This window comes from Myotis brandtii, unplaced genomic scaffold (assembly GCF_000412655.1).
Source record: "Myotis brandtii unplaced genomic scaffold, ASM41265v1 scaffold237, whole genome shotgun sequence".
NCBI lineage: Eukaryota > Metazoa > Chordata > Mammalia > Chiroptera > Vespertilionidae > Myotis > Myotis brandtii.
The window spans coordinates 2,169,739-2,180,554 of NW_005358943.1; positions in this window are offsets into that span (position 1 = coordinate 2,169,739).

The following is a 10,816-nucleotide window of genomic DNA, read 5'->3' on the forward strand; positions in this document are numbered from 1 at the left end:
TCAGATGAGGCAGGTCGATTTGAGTGTGTGAAAAGTCACCCTCCAAGTTCTGCTCTGCCAGTGAAGACATGCGGTTACAGCTTCCACTAGTTGTCTTCGGGCTATTTGCCTCATTAACATTTACTCAGCATATGCAGTCAGCTAAACACTGGACCTAGAACTTACCTCCAACAGCTTTGTCTATGACAAAAGAATTCTAGCAGATACTATTTTAAAGAAATTTCTCACCTTTTTGTCATTATTTTTAATGGCAAGGAATATGGAATAAACTATGTACATTCCTGTGGAGAGAGAGAAAAGAGAGAGAGAGAGAGAGAGAGAGAGAGAGCAAACATAAGAAGACATAGATCATTATATGAAGTTCCAAGAGCAGCAAACAAATGCAAAACAATTTCACCTGTTCTCTTAACTCCATTTCTTCTCTAATCTCCCTCTCTCACCCCAACAAGGTGAAACAAAACACTGACTTAAATGAATAGAAGACTGCCTGTATTAGAAGTCTTGGTAAAAATCAATTCCTTCCCAAAGTCACTAAGATCCAGAGAAATTGTACAGGTCAGGAAAAGGTAGTGCAAATAGAATAAAGACTAAAAGTGTAAAAGTACACATTATTTGACCTTGGCTCGGATGCTTAAAGTGTTTCCACTCCTCTCTGGGCAAACTCATGATGCTGCCTAATTGTATAAGGTCTTTGGTTGTATTATCAGTGCAATGTGAACTTAAGCACAATTTAAAACATCTATTGCTTCAAATTGTATTTTTGGCCATGTTTTTATGATCTAATGCTTTGCTATCTAATGCCAAATATGTGGTATTATCTTCTGTTATGGTGTCTTTCATTTTCAGGTGTTAAATACATATATCCTCACTCAAACATACTCTAATGAACTATGTTATTATTGTTTTCTGAAATAAAAATATGATGTACTTTACAGTTTCGATGCAAAATTGTATTTAATAGACCTGTGTGTTAACCTGCAAATTTGTTTGTTTTTTTATCTAACAGGCACAGAAATCTCTGTTGAAAATGAACATTTTTTAGAAAAAATATGTTGAACTGGCATGTTTTTAATTGCATGAGGAAATTTTGTGGTCTTGCTTGTCTTTAAAAATGACTATGCTACTATAAGTCATAACATGTATTATAGAATAATGGCATTCAATTAAGTGAAATAGGATTTAAATGAAAAAAATAAATGGCACAGTATATGTATTACATATATCACATGTAAGATATAATAATAAAATGTACATTACACAGAAACTATTTGTATATATTTAAAATGCAAAACTTTTAGTCATCTTTTAGTTGGTACCATATGACATCAGTTTGGGAATAAAACAGCAATTTTTTTTATCCCCTTCCTGACCCCCTAGAGTTGTTTGTGAATGTGCCTTTGCTGCAGCCATCCTTTGACATGTCTTTCTCACTAATTCAGATTTCAACCTTACTAGAAGTGAGTGTATATCAAAGTATGGCAGACTTTGAATTTATGAGGTTGACAATGGTTAATACAATTATATAGGTTAAAGGTATGCAATTCTACAGTACATCATCAGCATATTGTATTGTGCATTTACCACCCCAAGTCAAGTCTCCTTCCATAACCATTTATCCCTCTCTACCCTATTCTACATCCGCCTACTTTAACATCTATTTGTTGGGAAGCAATCTAAAGATAAAATTAAAACTTTAAAAAATGCTTAAGATATACTTAAGAAATTATTGTGAACTCTATGAATATGTAATAATGTAATACCTTTTATCACATATTTTGTCTTCTCTTTATCAAGTGAATTTATGTTATAATTTATGTCTACATAGAAGCTAGACAGTTAAAATCAGTATTTCATGTGATTCTATTTACTATTACAGTAACACCACAAGATTGTTTTTAGCTAAGTCCTCAAGGCATTTCCTTTATACCTTTCATGGAATTGTTATTTGAGCAAATATATTTGTAAACTAAAAATAACACAAATACAAAGGTAGACTTTTAGGCATAATTTTCTCAGAGTACTGTCTGGATTCTAGATCTCAAGTTCTCTGATTACCTTGACATCAAACATTTGATACGTAATGGTTGAAAGAAAAAGAAGAAAGAAAGAAAGAAAGAAAGAAAGAAAGAAAGAAAGAAAGAAAGAAAGAAAGAAAGACTATCTTCTATCTTACCTGGAATGTTACCCATACTTTTTTCCACTGTGGCTGCACTACTTTCTGTTTTTATTAAATTTATTTTGGGTGACATTGGTTAATAAAACACTGGAAACAACAAATGAACAAGCAAGGCAAACAAACCAACAAAAACTCCTAGACACAGACAACGGTATGGTAATTACCAGAGGCAAATTGGGGGAGGATGCAGTAAAGAGTAAAGGAGGTCAAATATATGATGACAGAAGGAGATTTGACTTTGAGTAGCAACCACACAATGCAATATACAGGTGATGAATCATAGACTTGTACACCTGAAACAGATTTTGTTTTCTAAAAACAATATTTTTACTTGAATCTGTCTTTATGAAAGGTAGCAATTCAATAGAGTTAGTCATATTTCAAAGAGTAGATCATTTTTCAGAGTGAATTAGGTGGATTTTTTCCAATAAAGAAGAAAGTTTCTAAACTTCCTCAGACTACATGATAATTTCAAGTTTTTAGGAGGAAACACAAGAGAAATCACTTTAGATTAACTTGAAGCAACAGATACAGGTTATCCTCATTTTCCCCTGATTTTATATTTGTAAAGCCAAAATCAATATGAGCAGCACACTACCCGAGTAGCATATGCACGGAGCAGTGAGTTGCCTGATGGGCATGGTCCCAGCTGAGTGTGAACAAAGCAATATCCTGCCCTCTTGTTTCAGCTCAGACTGTAAACAAGTATCCCTTCTGCAGTTCATTTAGTGCTGTTTTCCCATTTTTTTTTATTATTTTTTGGTTGTGATTTAGGATTTAAAATGGCCCCCAAGCATAGTGTTAAAGTGCTGTCTAGTGTTCCTTAACGCAAGAAGGCTGTGAGGTGCCTGACACAGAAAGTATGTTTGTTAGATAAGCTTCATTCATGCATGAGTTATAGTGCAGTTGGCCATGAGTGCTATGTTAATGAATAAACAATATGTATTAAATATAGTTTCTTTAAACAAAAAACACACATAAAACAAGGTTACATATAGATCAGTTGATGAAAATGCTATGACCAGAGACTCTCAGGGACCTAACCCTCTATATCTCCTAGGAGCCACGGCTCAATATTTGTTAATTTAGTGTTTGTGTCAGCTTTATAGATCATAACTAACAAGCATAATGAAAATTTACTGTAATTTATTTTCAATCCTATTTACTAAATTTACCAAGATCCTAACCTTTTCAGACAATTTCAGAGTTTCCAGTCTAAATTTGCCTTATTTTTACACTCTAAAATATCATGATTGCGTAGACCAAAGATACTTTTTAGGTGGTGATGTGGTGAGAGTACACATCTATATAGTATTCCACACATGGCAAATATGTTAACTAATAATTAATACAACAAATATTTTTCAAGTATTGACATGTGCCAGGTACTTTATTAAACAATGATTAACCCAAAATAGAAATAATCTTATTTTCAGAAAGCTTACATATATGCTTTATACAGAATAAGTTATAGGCAGTAATCAAATATTATTACACAGATACATGTATAATTTCTACTGAATTGTGTGTTAAAGAATAGATGCACAGAGTAGTATAAATATTTATACTGTGATTAAAAAAAAAAAAGTGAAGTGACCTGGGCTGAGGTATGGTGGGAAGAGTCAAAATTGGAGAAAACCAGAGGGAAAAAAAATAGCAATTCAGGTACACAGAGCAGTGTTGAGAAATATTGGTGGGGTTCAAGGTAAGTGCACATAGTTAAAAGAAGAATGCTCTGGCTGGGGTTTAGATGGCACGGAGGAACTTAGATGTGGTGGGCCTAGAGAAACACAGAGAAGTTTGAGCTTGTAGGGTCAACAGGCCATCTAGGAAATTTTGAATTCCTCTTTCAACCATGGAAGAAAGTTTGAATGAGGACAGAATGATTATATTTGTGTTTTGTTTTGTATCACAGACGAGGAATGAATTGGATAATGGCTAATTATGGGTATAGCTCAGTCAACTTAGAAACTATACCAGTGGTTCAGAGGAGAAATCATCAAAGTATGGATAGGGTAAGAGCTGGTGGAAGACTTGAGATGTTCAAAGATGTGATAGCAATTGCTCTGTGAGACAATCATTACCACTGTGTCGTTAGAGAAATTGAGTCCACAGAGGTTAAATGATTATTCTGAGATTACAGAGTCAATAAGAAAAAGAGTAAGGGTATAGCCCAGATATGATGACTCTATCATTATTATAAGAGTTCCAAATCTCTCAGGGAGGATCCTAAAGTTAGAACGTGAACAATAGAACCTGATTTTATTCACACCCGCATCCTACTCCCACTCCCCAAATAGAAAGGCCTTAGTTATTAGCATTTGGAGGCAAATTAGCCAAGACTAAATTTAAGGCTTAAGGTTTGAATAGCCCCAGTGAATTTTGCATGACATGGAAAGCCTACTGTTCAGCCTGTCTATTTCTTTTTTTCTTTTTTGACAGGTTCTGCAAAAAAAAAAAAAAAATACACTAGGGAAAGGTGGTTTAAAACACAATGTGGAAAAGTGCACTTATGAATATAAAATTTTAGACATAAAAGACATTTTGAGTTTGTTTTTATTAAATGGAGAAGCAAGGCATTTTACATATACTTTTATTTAAATTTTGCTTTCTATTTTTATTTTGAAATACTTTTAGGCTTTCATAAAACTTGCAAGGACAGTAGAAAAGTCTTCATATATCCATCATCCAGCTTTATCTAATGATAATATCTTGCATTATCATGATAGTAGTAACATCTTGAATTATCAAAACAGAGACATTAACATTGATACAATAATATAAGTTCAATGCAGACACTGTTAGGCTAAACTTTACACTAAGATACCATACGGTATTTAATTGACATGTATCCTTTGTCTTTGCCAATCTGTGACAGATACTCATGAAAGGATTTGTTTTTCATGTCCTCTATGCTTTTTAAAATAATTGGTTAGGTATTTTGTGGAATGTTCTTAGTTTGGGTTTATTTGATGTTCTCTCGTGATTGAAATGAGGTTATGTGTTTGGGGGGAAATATCACAGAGATATTGTTTTCTTATCACATCAAATTGGGGTTTTATGCTAATACTAGAGGCCCAGTGCAGAGATTCATGCACCAGTGGGATCCCTCAGCCTGGCCTGCACCCTCTCACAATCCAGGACCCCTCAGCGGATATTGGACTGCAGGTTTCAGCCAGATCCCACGGGGATTTGGTCAAAACCGGAAGTCCAACATCCCCAGAGAGATGTAGTGGTACCAGAAGTGGCAGGCGGCTGGGGAGGAGGCTGAGTCCAGGCCAGGCGCCATCTGCTCCTGCTCATCCTGGCCTCACTGCCCTGCTGCCACCACCACTCAGTAGCACTGCCACAGAGGTGGGAGAGGCTCAGCTGCACTAGCCAGCAATGAGCCCGGCATCTGGCACCCTTTGGTCAGCTGAGTGGTGCCCCCACTGTGGGAGCACACTGACCACCAGGGGGCAGCTCCGGCATTGAGCATCTGCCTGCTGGTGGTCAGTGTGCATCACAGAGACCAGTCAAACTGTGGACCCGTTGATCAGTTGACTGGTTGTTTAGGGTTTTATATATAGAGATTATATTGCATTACTGGTGATGCTACAGGTGATCTTGTAGTTAAGGTGGTGTCTGCCAGGTTTCTGCAAATCTACTCTTTTTTTTCTCTCCTACTAGATGTATTGAGTGAATCTTAAGTCCAACCCACATTCAAGGAAAGAGGAATTAAGTTTCATCTATTGGTGGAGGAATGTGAATTTTTTTTAAAAAAATTTATGAGTAATTAACAAATACTTGGGCGGAAATACTTTGAGACTTTACAAATATCTGTCTTTTTTTAAACTTTCAACCACTAATGTTAGTATTCATTAATGGATCTTGCCTGCAGCAATTCTGACTGTGGTATTCTAAAGGTGATTTTCTATTCCCCTTCATTCTTCCACATTTGTTAATTATAATTCTGTAAGAAAAAATATTCTGTAGGAAGTATTTTTGCTGAGTGATTTGCTGTGTAAAAATTTTATCAATATTACTCCTTCAAATAAACATTAAAAAATGTACAACCTATTACTTTAAGGACTTCAGTAGCTGGAATGATACAGGCAAGCCTTCTTTTATTGAAGTTAATGTCAAACAAGCAAGGTCCTAGTATGTAAAGATAAGCATGACTTCCATGCTAAAACGGTCCAGGGCTGGGAGGGCAAACTCCAACTTCTAATTTGCTTCCATCAGCAAATCTGGGCAAAAATAATATCTCTCGGATGACAAGGTGCTCAACTGCAGTTGTTTTCAGCATGAGGGGGACAGACGTACCCTCAAGAACTGAATAGAACAAAATGTTGCCTTCCTCGGGCGTGTTGTCACTGCATTGTGAAGGGGAGTCATGTGGCCCACTGTACACTGTGAGAAGGAACTGAAGTGGCATCAACCCCAGAACAATTATAGTGTCTACTGCCACAAATTTTAGTAGCTGCTACTTGGTTAATACAGGCAATAGAATTCTCAAAGGCCACAAAAAATAAAATAAAATAAAAATAAATGCCGATTGCAGGAGGTGAAGAAAGTAGGGAAGAAAGGGGGTTGCTAGTAAAACAAACATACAGAAACAACAACAAATAACAATACATCTATGAATGCATGCAATTTCCTGTTTCAATTTATGATTTTTCTCCACCTATTCTAAATAAATTGTGGAATAGCTTTGTTGGAAGAGCAAATATATTTCTTTGAGAATGATATAGTAAGATGAACAATTTTATTTTAATCCTCACCCAAGGATATTTTTCCATTGATTTTTAGAGTGGAAGAGAGAGGGAAAGACAAAGAGAAATATTGATGTGAGAGAAGCACATTGACTAGTTGTCCTCCTACATGAGCTTGACCAGGGCCTGGGCAGTGGAAGAGCCTGCAACCAGATATGTACCCTTAACGGGAAATGAACCTGGGACCCTGTGGTCCACAGACCGATGCTCTATCTTTTGAGCCAAAACCGGCTAAGGCAGATGGAACATTTTATTCACCAGAATCCCAGGAGTGCTGCCCATATGGAGGCAGGGAGATTAGAAGTCCTATAAAATATTAGGAAGGCCTCTGTGCAGGATGGATAGCCTTTTATGAGGGGGTAGGTCTGAATGCCTCTACCTCAGAATGAATGAGCAGAGTTCAGTGTGGGGATGTCTGAGGAGAACAGGGGATCTGTGAAGAAAGGGACATCGAGAAGAAGAAGAGACATCTATAGAGGTTACAAATTTTCTATTTGACAGGCTGCAAAGGTTCTATCTGTTTCTTCAAGGAACACTAAAATAGAGTTTTGTACTGTCTTCTGAGACTTTTGAAGTTGACCAGACATTTCTTTAACAGCAATGTTGTTTCAAAGTGTCATTTCAAACAAAGAACAAGAGATCCCCTATTATGTGGACTACTAGAGGCCCGGTGCATGAAATTCAGGCATAAGTTGGGGGGAGTCCCTCAATCTGGCCTGCACCCTCTCCAATCTGGGACCCCTCAGGGGATGTACGACTGCTGGTTTAGGTCCGATTGAGGGATCGGGCCTAAACCAGCAGTCGGACATCCTTCTCACATTCTGGGACTGCTGGTTCCTAACCACTCACCTGCCTGCTGGCCTGATCGCCCTAACTGTTCTCCCCTGCTGGCCTGATCCCTCTAACTGCTCTTCCCTGCCAGCCTGATCCTCCTAACTGCTCTCCCCTGCTGGCCTGATCACCCCTAACCGCCTCTGCCTCAGCCCCGCCACCATGGCTTTGTCCGGAAGGACATCCAGAAGGTTGTCTGGAAGACATCTGGTCTAATAGGCATATTACCCTTTTATTAGTATAGACTAGAGGCCTGTTGCACAAAGAGATTTGTGCAATAGGCCTTCCATTTCCCTGGCTGCCGGCATCGGTTTTCCTTCGGCACCCGGGACCCAGGCCTTCGCTCCTCCAACTGAAGCCTTCAGTCTTTGCTGCTCTGGCCAGAGCCTTCAGTCTTCGCTCTGCCACTTAGCGCCTATGTATGCAAATTGACCACCATCGTTGTTGGGTTAATTTGCATACTCTCCTGATTGGCTGGTGAGTGTAGCAGAGGGACAGTCAATTTACATGTTTGTCTATTATTAGGTAAGATACCAAGATGATTTTTCCCAAGAACCTGATATGCTGCCCAAGAGTTCACAATGAAGTGGTCCTGTTTTATTTACCTACTAGAGTCCCGGTGCATGAAACTCATGCACGGGGATGGGGGTTCCCTCAGCCCAGCCTGCACCCTCTCCAATCTGGGACACCTTGGGGGATGTTCAACTACCAACAGTCAGACATCCCTCTCACAATCCAGGACTGCTGGCTCCTAACTGCTCACCTGCCTGCCAGTCTGATCACTCTCTAACTACTCCCCTGCCAGCCTGATTGATGCCTAACTGCTCCCAACTGCCCTCCCTGCTAGCCTGGTCGTCCCTAATTGCCTTCCCCTGCAGGCCTGGTCCCCCCATAACTACCCTCCCTTGCAGGCCTGGTCACCCCCAACTGTCCTCCCCTGCAGGCCTGATGGCCCCCAACTGCCCTCTCTTGCCGGCCTGGTCGCCTCCAACTGCCCTCCCCTTCTGGCCTGTCCGCCCCATGCAGCCTGCAGTTCAGTCATTTGGTTGTCCCTCACTAAAACCCCTGCTGGCCTGGTCAGCCCATGCAGCCTGCTGTTCAGTTGTTTGGTCATCCCTCACTAACCCCGCTGCCAGCCTTGTCGCCCCAAGCCGCCTGATGTTTGGTCGTTACTGTTACTATGATGGTGTCCTGGATAATTTGCATATTCCTCTATTATTAGTATAGCTAATCCTCTTTTACTACTTCCCAGTATGGCTCTCCACTCCCCATGTTGGTTTCCTGAGGATTCTTTTACAGATATTTTCTATTTTTGAGATACTCTCTTCTGGTTTTCAGATGATACAAGTTTTAAACATTCTTCAGAGAGGCTCTAAGCATCATAAAAGCAGACAGTTTTCCTCCTTTTTGTAATCCCTTGAAGTGACCAAAAAGCCTGGTATAGAATAGTTACAATTGCTACCTACGTTCAACCCAAACCTTGCTTTCCTCCCACACATGTCTTTTTAACAACAACCCATGTTGGTTTCATTTCACTCTTTGATTTACAGAGAATTTGAGTTTGCATTTTTTTTCTGCCCATATAAATTTATTAATAATTGGAGATATATTTACTATGTTTCATTATAAAGTAACTGAATAGTTAAAGTGCTTGGTATAACTGTCACCTGATAAGTATTTACTTTTTGAATGGCTGAAAAAACAAATTCCTTTTTTAAACACTCTTAGCCAGTACTTGTGTACTTGACTTGAAAACAACACTGATATTGGCAAAGTTCAAAGAGGTCATAAAAAAGAAATATTAGGATGGCTTCATATTCAAATGTTACACAACTAAGTCCTAATGTTCTTTTTCAATAGTTTCTTTTCCTCTTTCTCACTTTGTAGTTTCTCAATATGACAGCTCCTCTCCTTATATGTAAATTCCAAAATTATTGAAACAAATTCTATGAGTCATGAAGATTATGAGGCATAACCCCATAAGTATCACCAAAGGAAAGCAATTGTGAATTTTAGATACCTTTGCATAATACAGTATAAAAAATGGACTCATTTCTCTCCCTAATCTATAGCATCATTTTACTCACTAGCTTTTATTAATTCTTCGTGTTTTTTTTTTCTGTATCCTTTCTGTCATTGTTTTTTTTTTTTCCTTTTATCTTCCTTTCTTTCTTCTTTCCTTTTTATTTGTTTGACTCTCACTGGATTATTGAAGCAGCCCTTTCACAGTATCATCCTTCTCATATGCATTTTTATTTTGAAACCAGACTTTGAATTTTTATAAAGCAAATCTACTCATGTGAGTTCCCTGATTATGCTGCCCCATGTCTACCCATTGTTCTCAGAGAAGGTCCTTCTAGGTCTATGAATATAAGTTTGACATTTATTTGTAGATGGACAAGTTTGCTTTTTAATGTTTGCTTATTAATTCAGCAGATATTTATTGAACAACTACTACATCCCAGGTACTGTCAGACAAATTAAACCCCTGTAACATAGGAGTTAGAGTACAATTCTTTGGATTTGAATTGTTGTTACTATCACTTAAAAGTAGTGACCTAGGGGCAAACTTATTTGTTTTTTTTTAAAATATATTGTATTGATTTCAGAGAGAAAGGGAGGAGAGAGAGAGAGAAATATCAATGATGAGAGAGAATCATTGATCAGCTGCCTCCTACACACCCTCTACTGGCAATCAAGCCCACAAACCCCCGCATGTGCCCTGCCTGGGAATGGAACAGTGTCCTCCTGGTTCATAGGTCATTGTTAAACCACTGACTCACCCTGGCCAGGCTTATTTTTCTTATAATAGCACTTAATGTCATTGTACATGAGTAAGGGTTAAATGAGAAAAATCCAGTACTTAATGCCATTCCTGATACAAAGAATGTTCTTAATAAATATTATTATTATTCTTTCAATTATATACCAAAATCAATTGAGGTATGCATTTACAAAGTATAGTTTTATTTAATATAAATTCTGAAGAAAATGTTTAAATTCAACTAAATATGTCCATGTAATAATCCATACAATAACAAAATTAAATAAATAT